Source organism: Euprymna scolopes, chromosome 7, assembly GCF_053919585.1.
Source record: "Euprymna scolopes isolate OS-2025 chromosome 7, ASM5391958v1, whole genome shotgun sequence".
Taxonomy (NCBI): Eukaryota; Metazoa; Mollusca; class Cephalopoda; order Sepiida; family Sepiolidae; genus Euprymna; species Euprymna scolopes.
The window spans coordinates 13,503,707-13,513,245 of NC_136488.1; the positions used below are offsets into that span (position 1 = coordinate 13,503,707).

General features: G+C 37.6%; 30 non-coding genes across 30 annotated transcripts; all 30 read right to left on the reverse strand.

The window, feature by feature from the left end:
• Window positions 1-101: 101 nt before the first annotated feature.
• Window positions 102-183, reverse strand: Trnas-aga (transfer RNA serine (anticodon AGA)). The gene has a single exon. It is a non-coding gene; the product is annotated as a tRNA-Ser (tRNA).
• A 202-nt stretch (window positions 184-385) lies between these two features.
• Window positions 386-467, reverse strand: Trnas-aga (transfer RNA serine (anticodon AGA)). Its single transcript has one exon. It is a non-coding gene; the product is annotated as a tRNA-Ser (tRNA).
• A 202-nt stretch (window positions 468-669) lies between these two features.
• Trnas-aga (transfer RNA serine (anticodon AGA)) lies at window positions 670-751 on the reverse strand. The gene has a single exon. It is a non-coding gene; the product is annotated as a tRNA-Ser (tRNA).
• Window positions 752-949: 198 nt separating this feature from the next.
• Window positions 950-1,031, reverse strand: Trnas-aga (transfer RNA serine (anticodon AGA)). Its single transcript has one exon. It is a non-coding gene; the product is annotated as a tRNA-Ser (tRNA).
• A 202-nt stretch (window positions 1,032-1,233) lies between these two features.
• Window positions 1,234-1,315, reverse strand: Trnas-aga (transfer RNA serine (anticodon AGA)). Its single transcript has one exon. It is a non-coding gene; the product is annotated as a tRNA-Ser (tRNA).
• A 202-nt stretch (window positions 1,316-1,517) lies between these two features.
• Trnay-aua (transfer RNA tyrosine (anticodon AUA)) lies at window positions 1,518-1,599 on the reverse strand. Its single transcript has one exon. It is a non-coding gene; the product is annotated as a tRNA-Tyr (tRNA).
• A 169-nt stretch (window positions 1,600-1,768) lies between these two features.
• Trnas-uga (transfer RNA serine (anticodon UGA)) lies at window positions 1,769-1,850 on the reverse strand. The gene has a single exon. It is a non-coding gene; the product is annotated as a tRNA-Ser (tRNA).
• A 202-nt stretch (window positions 1,851-2,052) lies between these two features.
• On the reverse strand, window positions 2,053-2,134 carry Trnas-aga (transfer RNA serine (anticodon AGA)). Its single transcript has one exon. It is a non-coding gene; the product is annotated as a tRNA-Ser (tRNA).
• Window positions 2,135-2,599: 465 nt separating this feature from the next.
• Window positions 2,600-2,681, reverse strand: Trnas-aga (transfer RNA serine (anticodon AGA)). The gene has a single exon. It is a non-coding gene; the product is annotated as a tRNA-Ser (tRNA).
• A 202-nt stretch (window positions 2,682-2,883) lies between these two features.
• Trnas-aga (transfer RNA serine (anticodon AGA)) lies at window positions 2,884-2,965 on the reverse strand. The gene has a single exon. It is a non-coding gene; the product is annotated as a tRNA-Ser (tRNA).
• Window positions 2,966-3,167: 202 nt separating this feature from the next.
• Trnas-aga (transfer RNA serine (anticodon AGA)) lies at window positions 3,168-3,249 on the reverse strand. The gene has a single exon. It is a non-coding gene; the product is annotated as a tRNA-Ser (tRNA).
• Window positions 3,250-3,451: 202 nt separating this feature from the next.
• Trnas-aga (transfer RNA serine (anticodon AGA)) lies at window positions 3,452-3,533 on the reverse strand. The gene has a single exon. It is a non-coding gene; the product is annotated as a tRNA-Ser (tRNA).
• A 202-nt stretch (window positions 3,534-3,735) lies between these two features.
• Window positions 3,736-3,817, reverse strand: Trnas-aga (transfer RNA serine (anticodon AGA)). The gene has a single exon. It is a non-coding gene; the product is annotated as a tRNA-Ser (tRNA).
• Window positions 3,818-4,019: 202 nt separating this feature from the next.
• Trnas-aga (transfer RNA serine (anticodon AGA)) lies at window positions 4,020-4,101 on the reverse strand. Its single transcript has one exon. It is a non-coding gene; the product is annotated as a tRNA-Ser (tRNA).
• A 485-nt stretch (window positions 4,102-4,586) lies between these two features.
• Window positions 4,587-4,668, reverse strand: Trnas-aga (transfer RNA serine (anticodon AGA)). Its single transcript has one exon. It is a non-coding gene; the product is annotated as a tRNA-Ser (tRNA).
• A 202-nt stretch (window positions 4,669-4,870) lies between these two features.
• On the reverse strand, window positions 4,871-4,952 carry Trnas-aga (transfer RNA serine (anticodon AGA)). Its single transcript has one exon. It is a non-coding gene; the product is annotated as a tRNA-Ser (tRNA).
• Window positions 4,953-5,154: 202 nt separating this feature from the next.
• On the reverse strand, window positions 5,155-5,236 carry Trnas-aga (transfer RNA serine (anticodon AGA)). The gene has a single exon. It is a non-coding gene; the product is annotated as a tRNA-Ser (tRNA).
• A 202-nt stretch (window positions 5,237-5,438) lies between these two features.
• Window positions 5,439-5,520, reverse strand: Trnas-aga (transfer RNA serine (anticodon AGA)). The gene has a single exon. It is a non-coding gene; the product is annotated as a tRNA-Ser (tRNA).
• Window positions 5,521-5,722: 202 nt separating this feature from the next.
• Window positions 5,723-5,804, reverse strand: Trnas-aga (transfer RNA serine (anticodon AGA)). Its single transcript has one exon. It is a non-coding gene; the product is annotated as a tRNA-Ser (tRNA).
• A 202-nt stretch (window positions 5,805-6,006) lies between these two features.
• Window positions 6,007-6,088, reverse strand: Trnas-aga (transfer RNA serine (anticodon AGA)). Its single transcript has one exon. It is a non-coding gene; the product is annotated as a tRNA-Ser (tRNA).
• A 202-nt stretch (window positions 6,089-6,290) lies between these two features.
• Trnas-aga (transfer RNA serine (anticodon AGA)) lies at window positions 6,291-6,372 on the reverse strand. The gene has a single exon. It is a non-coding gene; the product is annotated as a tRNA-Ser (tRNA).
• A 202-nt stretch (window positions 6,373-6,574) lies between these two features.
• Trnas-aga (transfer RNA serine (anticodon AGA)) lies at window positions 6,575-6,656 on the reverse strand. The gene has a single exon. It is a non-coding gene; the product is annotated as a tRNA-Ser (tRNA).
• A 486-nt stretch (window positions 6,657-7,142) lies between these two features.
• On the reverse strand, window positions 7,143-7,224 carry Trnas-aga (transfer RNA serine (anticodon AGA)). Its single transcript has one exon. It is a non-coding gene; the product is annotated as a tRNA-Ser (tRNA).
• Window positions 7,225-7,426: 202 nt separating this feature from the next.
• On the reverse strand, window positions 7,427-7,508 carry Trnas-aga (transfer RNA serine (anticodon AGA)). The gene has a single exon. It is a non-coding gene; the product is annotated as a tRNA-Ser (tRNA).
• A 486-nt stretch (window positions 7,509-7,994) lies between these two features.
• Trnas-aga (transfer RNA serine (anticodon AGA)) lies at window positions 7,995-8,079 on the reverse strand. The gene has a single exon. It is a non-coding gene; the product is annotated as a tRNA-Ser (tRNA).
• A 199-nt stretch (window positions 8,080-8,278) lies between these two features.
• Window positions 8,279-8,360, reverse strand: Trnas-uga (transfer RNA serine (anticodon UGA)). The gene has a single exon. It is a non-coding gene; the product is annotated as a tRNA-Ser (tRNA).
• Window positions 8,361-8,562: 202 nt separating this feature from the next.
• On the reverse strand, window positions 8,563-8,644 carry Trnas-uga (transfer RNA serine (anticodon UGA)). The gene has a single exon. It is a non-coding gene; the product is annotated as a tRNA-Ser (tRNA).
• Window positions 8,645-8,846: 202 nt separating this feature from the next.
• Trnas-aga (transfer RNA serine (anticodon AGA)) lies at window positions 8,847-8,928 on the reverse strand. The gene has a single exon. It is a non-coding gene; the product is annotated as a tRNA-Ser (tRNA).
• A 202-nt stretch (window positions 8,929-9,130) lies between these two features.
• On the reverse strand, window positions 9,131-9,212 carry Trnas-aga (transfer RNA serine (anticodon AGA)). Its single transcript has one exon. It is a non-coding gene; the product is annotated as a tRNA-Ser (tRNA).
• A 202-nt stretch (window positions 9,213-9,414) lies between these two features.
• Trnas-aga (transfer RNA serine (anticodon AGA)) lies at window positions 9,415-9,496 on the reverse strand. Its single transcript has one exon. It is a non-coding gene; the product is annotated as a tRNA-Ser (tRNA).
• Between the last annotated feature and the right edge of the window lie 43 nt (window positions 9,497-9,539).

Below are 9,539 nucleotides of genomic sequence, written 5' to 3' on the forward strand. Positions count from 1 at the left end.
CTATTTTGCTTCTTCTCAGTTGAGAATGATCTAATGTTTACCTGTGTTTCGATTGAATCCATTTACACTTTTTCCTGACCATGCATAAAATCCAAAAGCAACGTCGCCGATAGGATTCGAACCTGTGCGGGGAGACCCCAATGGATTTCTAGTCCATCGCCTTAACCGCTCGGCCACGACGACCACATGCATTTTAGTTCTCATACTTCTATCTTTATTATGTATCAATCAGATCTTTATGACATTATACGAGTAAAAATCAACAGTCCTTCTTTTTAACCGTTCTATTTTGCTTCTTCTCAGTTGAGAATGATCTAATGTTTACCTGTGTTTCGATTGAATCCATTTACACATTTCCCTGACCATGAATAAAATCCAAAAGCAACGTCGCCGATAGGATTCGAACCTATGCGGGGAGACACCAATGGATTTCTAGTCCGTCGCCTTAACCGCTCGGCCACGACGACCACATGCATTTTAGTTCTTATACTTCTATCTTTATTATGTATATATCAGATCTTTATGATATTATACGATTAAAAATGAACATTCCTTCTTTTTAACCGTTATATTTTGCTTCTTCTAAGTTGAGAATGATCTAATGTTTACCTGTGTTTCGATTGAATCCATTTACACTTTTCCCTCACCATGAATACAATCCAAAAGCAACGTCGCCTATAGGATTCGAACCTATGCGGGGAGACCCCAATGGATTTCTAGTCCATCGCCTTAACCGCTCGGCCAAGACGACCACATTTTAGTTCTCATACTTCTTTCTTTATTATGTATCAATCAGATCTTTATGATATTATACGATTAAAAATGAACATTCCTTCTTTCTAACCGTTCTATTTTGGTTCTTCTCAGTTGAGAATGATCTAATGTTTACCTGTGTTTCGATTGAATCAATTTACATATTTACCTGACCATTAAAAACATCCAAAAGCAACGTCGCCGATAGGATTCGAACCTATGCGGGGAGACCCCAATGGATTTCTAGTCCATCGACTTAACCGCTCGGCCACGACGACTACAGGCACTTCAGTTCTCATACTTCTATCTTTATTATGTATCAATCAGATCTTTATGATATTATACGATTAAAAATGAACATTCCTTCTTTTTAACCGTTCTATTTTGCTTCTTCTCAGTTGAGAATGATCTAATGTTTACCTGTGTTTCGATTGAATCCATTTACACTTTTCCCTGACCATGCATAAAATCCAAAAGCAACGTCGCCGATAGGATTCGAACCTATGCAGGGAGAACTCAATTGATTTCTAGTCCATTGCCTTAACCGCTCGGCCACGACGACCACATGCATTTTAGTTCTTATACTTCTATCTTTATTATGTATCAATCAGATCTTTATGATATTTTATGATAAAAAATGAACATTCGTTCTTTTAAACCGTTCTATTTTGCTTCTTCTCAGTTGAGAATGATCTAATGTTTACCTGTGTTTCGATTGAATCCATTTACACTTTTCCCTGACCGTCAATAAAATCCAAAAGCACCGTCGCCGAAAGGATTCGAACCTATGCGGGGAGACCCCAATGGATTTATAGTTCATCGCCTTGACCGCTCGGCCACGTCGACCACATGCATTTTAGTTCTCATACTTCTATCTTTATTATGTATCAATCCGATCTTTATGATATTATACGATTAAAAATGAACATTCCTTCTTTCTAACCGTTCTATTTTGCTTCTTCTCAGTTGAGAATGATCTAATGTTTACCTGACAATGAATACAATCCAAAAGCAACGTCGCCGATAGGATTCGAACCTATGCGGGGAGACCCCAATGGATTTCAACTCAATCGCATTAACCGCTCGGCCACGACGACCACATGCATTTTAGTTCTCATACTTCTATCTTTATTATGTATATATCAGATCTTTATGATATTATACGATTAAAAATGAACATTCCTTCTTTCTAACCGTTCTATTTTGCTTCTTCTCAGTTGAGAATGATCTAATGTTTACCTGTGTTTCGATTGAATCCATTTACACTTTTCCCTGACCATGAATACAATCCAAAAGCAACGTCGCCGATAGGATTAAAACCTATGCGGGGAGACCCCAATGGATTTCTAGTTCATCGCCTTAACCGCTCGGCCACGACGACCACATGCATTTTAGTTCTCATACTTCTATCTTTGTTGTGTATATATCAGATCTTTATGATATTATACGATTAAAAATCAACATTCCTTCTTTCTAACCGTTCTATTTTGCTTCTTCTCAGTTGAGAATGATCTAATGTTTACCGGTGTTTCGATTGAATCAATTTACACTTTTCCCTGACGATGAATACAATCCAAAAGCAACGTCGCCGATAGGATTCGAACCTATGCGGGGAGACCGCAATGGATTTCTACTCAATCGCATTAACCGCTCGGCCACGACGACCACATGCATTTTAGTTCTCATACTTCTATTTTTATATATTGTTTTACGATAAAAAATGAACATTCCTACTTTTTAACCGTTCTATTTTGCTTCTTCTCAGTTGAGAATGATCTAATGTTTACCTGTGTTTCGATTGAATCCATTTACACTTTTCCTGGCCATTAACAAAATACAAAAGCAACGTCGCCGATAGGATTCGAACCTATGCGGGGAGACCCCAATGGATTTCTAGCCCATCGCCTTAACCGCTCGGCCACGACGACCACATGCATTTTAGTTCTCATGCTTCTATCTTTATTATGTATCAATCAGATCTTTATGATATAATACAATTAAAAATGAACATTCCTTCTTTCTAACCGTTCTATTTTGCTTCTTCTCAGTTGAGAATGATATAATGTTTACCTGTGTTTCGATTGAATCCATTTACACTTTTCCCTGACCATGAATAAAATCCAAAAGCAACGTCGCCCATAGGATTCGAACCTATGCGGGGAGACCCCAATGGATTTCTAGTCCATCGCCTAAACCGCTCGGCCACGACGACTATACGCATTTCAGTTCTCATACTTCTATCTTTATTATGTATCAATCAGATCTTTATGATATTATACGATTAAAAATGAACATTCGTTCTTTTTAACCGTTCTATTTTGCTTCTTCTCAGTTGAGAATGATCTAATGTTTACCTGTGTTTCGATTGAATCCATTTACACTTTTCCCTGACCATGAATAAAATCCAAAAGCAACGTCGCCGATAGGATTCGAACCTATGCAGGGAGACCCCAATGGATTTCTAGTCCATCGCCTTAACCGCTCGGCCACGACGACTATACGCATTTTAGTTCTCATACTTCTATCTTTATTATGTATATATCAGATCTTTATGATATTATACGATTAAAAATGAACATTCCTTCTTTCTAACCGTTCTATTTTGCTTCTTCTCAGTTTAGAATGATCTAATGTTTACCTGTGTTTCGATTGAATCAATTTACACTTTTCCCTAACCATGAATAAAATCGAAAAGCAACGTCGCCGATAGGATTCGAACCTATGCGGGGAGACCCCAATGGATTTCTAGTCCATCGCCTTAACCGCTCGGCCACGACGACTATACGCATTTCAGTTCTCATACTTCTATCTTTATTATGTATATATCAGATCTTTATCATATTATACGATTAAAAATCAACATTCCTTCTTTTTAACCGATCTATTTTGCTTCTTCTCAGTTGAGAATGATCTAATGTTTACCTGTGTTTCGATTGAATCCATTTACACTTTTCCCTGACCATGAATAAAATCCAAAAGCAACGTCGCCCATAGGATTCGAACCTATGCGGGGAGACCCCAATGGATTTCTAGTCCATCGCCTTAACCGCTCGGCCACGACGACTATACGCATTTTAGTTCTAATACTTCTATCTTTATTATGTATATATCAGATCTTTATGATATTATACGATTAAAAATGAACATTCCTTCTTTCTAACCGTTCTATTTTGCTTCTTCTCAGTTTAGAATGATCTAATGTTTACCTGTGTTTCGATTGAATCAATTTACACTTTTCCCTAACCATGAATAAAATCGAAAAGCAACGTCGCCGATAGGATTAGAACCTATGCGGGGAGACCCCAATGGATTTCTAGTCCCTCGCCTTAACCGCTCGGCCACGACGACTATACGCATTTCAGTTCTCATACTTCTATCTTTATTATGTATCAATCAGATCTTTATGATATTATACGATTAAAAATGAACATTCGTTCTTTTTAACCGTTCTATTTTGCTTCTTCTCAGTTGAGAATGATCTAATGTTTACCTGTGTTTCGATTGAATCCATTTACACTTTTCCTGGCCATGAATAAAATCCAAATGCAACGTCGCCGATAGGATTCGAACCTATGCGTGGAGACCCCAATGGATTACTAGCCCATCGCCTAAACGGCTCGGCCACGACGACCACATGCATTTTGGTTCTCATACTTCTATCTTTATTATGTATATATCAGACCTTTATGATATTATACGATTAAAAATCAACATTCCTTCTTTTTAACCGATCTATTTTGCTTCTTCTCAGTTGAGAATGATCTAATGTTTACCTGTGTTTCGATTGAATCAATTTACACTTTTCCCTGACCATGAATAAAATCCAAAAGCAACGTCGCCGATAGGATTCGAACCTATGCGGGGAGACCCCAATGGATTTCTAGCCCATCGCCTTAACCGCTCGGCCACGACGACCACATGCATTTTAGTTCTCATACTTCTATCTTTATTATGTATCAATCAGATCTTTATGATATAATACGATTAAAAATGAACATTCCTTCTTTCTAACCGTTCTATTTTGCTTCTTTTCAGTTGAGAATGATCTAATGTTTACCTGTGTTTCGATTGAATCCATTTACACCTTTCCCTGACCATCAATAAAATCCAAAAGCAACGTCACCGATAGGATTCGAACCCATGCGGGGAGACCCTAATGGATTTCTAGTCCATCGCCTTAACCGCTCGGCCATGACGACCACATGCATTTTAGTTCTCATACTTCTATCTTTATTATGTATATATCAGATCTTTATGATATTATACGATAAAAAATGAACATTCCTTCTTTTTAACCGATCTATTTTGCTTCTTCTCAGTTGAGAATGATCTAATGTTCACCTGTGTTTCGATTAAATCCATTTACACTTTTCCCTGACCATGAATACAATCCCAAAGCAACGTCGCCGATAGGATTCGAACCTATGCGGGGAGTCTCCAATGGATTTCTAGTCCATCGCCTTAACCGCTCGGCCACGACGACTACATACATTTCAGTTCTCATACTTCTATCTTTATTATGTATATATAAGATCTTTTTGATATAATACGATTAAAAATGAACATTCCTTCTTTTTAACCGTTCTATTTTGCTTCTTCTCAGTTGAGAATGATCTAATGTTTACCTGTGTTTCGATTGAATCAATTTACACTTTTCCCTAACCATGAATAAAATCCAAAAGCAACGTCGCCGATAGGATTCGAACCTATGCGGGGAGACCCCAATGGATTTCTAGTCCATCGCCTTAACCGCTCGGCCACGACGACTATACGCATTTCAGTTCTCATACTTCTATCTTTATTATGTATATATCAGATCTTTATGATATTATACGATTAAAAATCAACATTCCTTCTTTTTAACCGATCTATTTTGCTTCTTCTCAGTTGAGAATGATCTAATGTTTACCTGTGTTTCGATTGAATCAATTTACACTTTTCCCTGACCATGAATAAAATCCAAAAGCAACGTCGCCGATAGGATTCGAACCTATGCTGGGAGACCCCAATGGATTTCTAGTCCATCGCCTTAACCGCTCGGCCACGACGACTATACGCATTTTAGTTCTCATACTTCTATCTTTATTATGTATATATCAGATCTTTATGATATTATACGATTAAAAATGAACATTCCTTCTTTCTAACCGTTCTATTTTGCTTCTTCTCAGTTTAGAATGATCTAATGTTTACCTGTGTTTCGATTGAATCAATTTACACTTTTCCCTAACCATGAATAAAATCGAAAAGCAACGTCGCCGATAGGATTAGAACCTATGCGGGGAGACCCCAATGGATTTCTAGTCCCTCGCCTTAACCGCTCGGCCACTACGACCACATGCATTTTGGTTCTCATACTTCTATCTTTATTATGTATATATCAGACCTTTATGATATTATACGATTAAAAATCAACATTCCTTCTTTTTAACCGATCTATTTTGCTTCTTCTCAGTTGAGAATGATCTAATGTTTTCCTGTGTTTCGATTGAATCAATTTACACTTTTCCCTGACCATGAATAAAATCCAAAAGCAACGTCGCCGATAGGATTCGAACCTATGCGGGGAGACCCCAATGGATTTCTAGCCCATCGCCTTAACCGCTCGGCCACGACGACCACATGCATTTTAGTTCTCATACTTCTATCTTTATTATGTATCAATCAGATCTTTATGATATAATACGATTAAAAATGAACATTCCTTCTTTCTAACCGTTCTATTTTGCTTCTTTTCAGTTGAGAATGATCTAATGTTTACCTGTGTTTCGATTGAATCCATTTACACCTTTCCCTGACCATCAATAAAATCCAAAAGCAACGTCACCGATAGGATTCGAACCCATGCGGGGAGACCCCAATGGATTTCTAGTCCCTCGCCTTAACCGCTCGGCCATGACGACCACATGCATTTTAGTTCTCATACTTCTATCTTTATTATGTATATATCAGATCTTTATGATAATATACGATAAAAAATGAACATTCCTTCTTTTTAACCGATCTATTTTGCTTCTTCTCAGTTGAGAGTGATCTAATGTTCACCTGTGTTTCGATTAAATCAATTTACACTTTTCCCTGACCATGAATACAATCCAAAAGCAACGTCGCCGATAGGATTCGAACCTATGCGGGGAGTCTCCAATGGATTTCTAGTCCATCGCCTTAATCGCTCGGCCATTACGACCACATGCATTTTAGTTCTCATACTTCTATCTTTATTATGTATCAATCAGATCTTTATTATATTATACGATTAAAAATGAACATTCCTTCTTTCTAACCGTTCTATTTTGCTTCTTCTCAGTTGAGAATGATCTAATGTTTACCTGTGTTTCGATTGAATCCATTTACACCTTTCCCTGACCATGAATACAATCCAAAAGCAACGTCGCCTATAGGATTCGAACCTATGCGGTGGGACCACAGTGGATTTCTAGCCCATCGCCTTAACCGCTCGGCCACGACGACTACATACATTTTAGTTCTCATACTTCTATCTTTATTATGTATATATAAGATCTTTATGATATAATACGATTAAAAATGAACATTCCTTCTTTTTAACCGTTCTATTTTGCTTCTTCTCAGTTGAGAATGATCTAATGTTTACCTGTGTTTCGATTGAATCAATTTACACTTTTCCCTAACCATGAATAAAATCCAAAAGCAACGTCGCCGATAGGATTCGAACCTATGCGGGGAGACCCCAATGGATTTCTAGTTCATCGCCTTAACCGCTCGGCCGCGACGACTATACGCATTTCAGTTCTCATACTTCTATCTTTATTATGTATATATAAGATCTTTATGATATTATACGATTAAAAATGAACATTCCTTCTTTTTAACCGTTCTATTTTGCTTCTTCTCAGTTGAGAATGATCTAATGTTTACCTGTGTTTCGATTGAATCCATTTACACTTTTCCCTGGCCATGAATAAAATCCAATAGACACGCAACCGATAGGATTCGAACCTATGCGGTGAGACCCCAATGGATTTCTAGCCCATCGCCTTAACCGCTCGGCCACGACGACTACATGCATTTTAGTTCTCATACTTCTATCTTTATTATGTATCAATCAGATCTTTATGATATTATACGATAAAACATTAACATTCCTTCTTTTTAACCGTTCTATTTTGCTTCTTCTCAGTTGAGAATGATCTAATGTTTACCTGTGTTTCGATTGAATCCATTTACACTTTTCCCTGACCATGAAAAAAATCCAAAAGTAACGTGTCCGATAGGATTCGAACCTATGCGGGGAGACCCCAATGGATTTCTAGTCCATCGCCTTAACCGCTCGGCCACGACGACCACATGCATTTTAGTTCTCATACTTCTATCTTTATTATGTATATATCAGACCTTTATGATATTATACGATTAAAAATCAACATTCCTTCTTTTTAACCGATCTATTTTGCTTCTTCTCAGTTGAGAGTGATCTAATGTTTACCTGTGTTTCGATTGAATCAATTTACACTTTTCCCTGACCATGAATACAATCCAAAAGCAACGTCGCCGATAGGATTCGAACCTATGCGGGCAGACCCCAATGGATTTCAACTCAATCGCATTAACCGCTCGGCCACGACGACCACATGCATTTTAGTTCTCATACTTCTATCTTTATTATGTATATATCAGATCTTTATGATATTATACGATTAAAAATGAACATTCCTTCTTTCTAACCGTTCTATTTTGCTTCTTCTCAGTTGAGAATGATCTAATGTTTACCTGTGTTTCGATTGAATCAATTTACACTTTTCCCTGACCATGAATACAATCCAAAAGCAACGTCGCCGATAGGATTCGAACCTATGCGGGCAGACCCCAATGGATTTCAACTCAATCGCATTAACCGCTCGGCCACGACGACCACATGCATTTTAGTTCTCATACTTCTATCTTTATTATGTATATATCAGATCTTTATGATATTATACGATTAAAAATGAACATTCCTTCTTTCTAACCGTTCTATTTTGCTTCTTCTAAGTTTAGAATGATCTAATGTTTACCTGTGTTTCGATTGAATCAATTTACACTTTTCCCTGACCATGAATAAAATCCAAAAGCAACGTCGCCGATAGGATGCGAACCTATGCGGGTAGACCCCAATGGATTTCTAGTTCATCGCCTTAACCGCTCGGCCACGTCGACCACATGCATTTTAGTTCTCATACTTCTATCTTTATTATGTATCAATCAGATCTTTATGATATTTTATGATTAAAAATGAACATTCCTTCTTTTTAACCGTTCTATTTTGCTTCTTCTCAGTTGAGAATGATGTAATGTTTACCTGTGTTTTGATTGAATCAATTTACACTTTTCCCTAACCATGAATAAAATCCAAAAGCAACGTCGCCGATAGGATTCGAACCCATGCGGGGAGACCCCAATGGATTTCTAGTTCATCGCCTTAACCGCTCGGCCACGTCGACCACATGCATTTTAGTTCTCATACTTCTATCTTTATTATGTATCAATCAGATCTTTATGATATTATACGATTAAAAATGAACATTCCTTCTTTCTAACCGTTCTATGTTGCTTCTTCTCAGTTGAGAATGATCTAATGTTTACCTGTGTTTCGATTGAATCAATTTACACTTTTCCCTGACCATGAATAAAATCCAAAAGCAACGTCGCCGATAGGATTCGAACCTATGCGGGTAGACCCCAATGGATTTCTAGTTCATCGCCTTAACCGCTCGGCCACGTCGACCACATGCATTTCAGTTCTCATACTTCTATCTTTATTATGTATC